Here is a 2,325-nt window from a genome sequence, read left to right as displayed (position 1 = left end):
GTCCTCAAATTCTCCGTAGCATCACTCCCTTATAGAGGAGTCCTCTGTTCACCCATTTGAAGAAGGATTTAATCCTTCTCTTAATGGCAACGCTTTGGTTTTTATCCGTAAGCTCAGCTGTCTTATGGCGGCAGATCATTGGCTCCCCCAGCTTTCTATATCAAAACTCAGAAACTAAATAGGTTTGTAGATCTGGATAGAGTATTAGACATAACTCTTGCATGTAAACTTTCTTCTTACTATATAAAGGGGAGAACAACCACTATTTTCTACCATTCCATATCAAATAGTATCCCTCATTAAAAAGTTCATGGGGGAGTAGGTTTTATAGTTAAGGATGTTTGCCGATGGCTATTGTGTACTCTTGCCTCACCAGTGTGAGGGTCTTGTTCACTGACCTCTGTGTCCGAGAGCACTGTAAAATACATACACAAGTATATGGATGGAGGAGGAGCCACTTCTACAACCATGCTTAACTTTTCTTTCAGCTTCTTCCACAGGAGATCACCAAGCTTTGGTTGTGGTCTGCCATTCTTCATTCTCTTTTTTTGCTTCTATTTTACCATTTTCCACATCGATCTATTAAATGGATGTTTCAGATAGAAACTAATGGCTATTGTGGGTGGAGATCAGGGTTTCAGAATTGATGCAAGATACATTTGTTTGGGTTAGTCCCTTCCCTTTTGGCAATGATACTAGGGTTTGAACCTAGAGCCTCCTGCTCACTAGGCAAATGAGAGTGGCTGGTTTATATAGTAAAGATTTTCTGATGTCAGTAACAGCCAAGCAGAGGGTTGGAGGTGTCATTTGCTTCAGAGTTTTATGCAATGCCATTTAAAAACATCTTGTTTTTGTCAGATTTCTTGACTCTTTTAGTCAGTAGATGTTCAATCTAGAATTTAACATATTGTCTTCAGTGTTGGGTGAATTAAAAGGAAGCTCCCATGATGCATTGAGGGCACAACTCATCTCCCACATACCAGTCCAAGATTCTAGTCCTCACCGAAGAGGACCAGGAGTGTTTTCCATTGTAGCCTTAGAGATAATTTGGCTTTTCTTGTTATCCAATTTAACTTAATTTCCTAGATCAAATGTATAAAGTGAGATGATGTTATTCATTGCCAAAAAAATACTAGCCAACCACAGATCAAACCGTCTCTCTGTGGATTGGAGGTCAAAATGCAGATGGAGTCTCCACACAGCTGCAGAAGAGGGAGTGCAGGCCAGCTGGCTTATCAGAGGACCTAAATGCCAAATTTCCTCCTGTGTTAAAACATATAGAAGCCAAAAGCCAGGTGGTTTTTGCTGGAAAAGTGTATGGGTGGGAAAAGTAGTTGATGCTGTCAGACCCTGGTAACGGTGAGGGGTATCACTGCAGAATATCTATGCCTGTAGGTTCAGCCATCATGGCATCTTTATCACCATGGAACTTGATCTGGCAAAAAATCCAAAGCATAAGAACTAAGCAGGCAAAAAGACCAGATAGGGAAGCAGAATGGCAGTGATATAGATAAACACACAGTTTTGGAACTCACTGGATGCTTTTCAGTACAGCAGTGGCAGTAGAAAAAGGCTCATCCCAGTACACAGGGGACAATGAACTTCATCACAAAAGCTGGAAACATGTGGGGCCACCAAGGCTTTCCAAGAAATATTTAACTTCGCTAGAAGTAGAGTAATATGATACCTCATAAGAGTGGAGCGGAAAGCCAAAGGCCTTGGTCAACATTTACTTAATCCAAAACCTTTTTTAAGAGGACAAATAGTTCCAAAAGACTATTTAAAATGGTTAGGGCTGCACTCAGAAAATGACTGTGTGGATGTGGAAAAGTTGTCTTAAGAAACCAGGTAGAAATATAGGTCTTAGCCCTGGCAAGAGCACTAAATGGGTAAAAAAAAGCCTTTCATGGAAGATTGATGGCCTGAGTTTGAGTCTCAGAGCCCACAGTAGAAAGAGAGAACCGACTACCTCAAATTAACCTTTAAACTCTACATGCATTCTGTGCCACTCGTGTGCCCAGTTCACACGCACATGTGATTCACACATGCAGATGCACACAGTGTGCTAGTAAATACAATAACTTTTATGAAAGACATTCTCATTTATAAAATATTGGCTTCTGGGTTACAATTAGACTAAACAAAGCAAAGCAGTTTAGGCTCTGTGTGTGTGTGCTGTAATACAGTGTGGTGTTTACTTGTTCATATATATGCACTTGTGACTATGCTTGCATGCTTGTACTTGCCTATGCGTGCACTTGTATGTGTGTGTGAGCATTCTGTCTATCATCTAGTGTACTATATGTAGTACATCATTATATGAAA

Source organism: Meriones unguiculatus, chromosome 15 (assembly GCF_030254825.1).
Source record: "Meriones unguiculatus strain TT.TT164.6M chromosome 15, Bangor_MerUng_6.1, whole genome shotgun sequence".
NCBI classification, from domain to species: Eukaryota; Metazoa; Chordata; class Mammalia; order Rodentia; family Muridae; genus Meriones; species Meriones unguiculatus.
The sequence above is the reverse complement of the archived record's forward strand: the minus strand, read 5'-3'. Positions refer to the sequence as shown.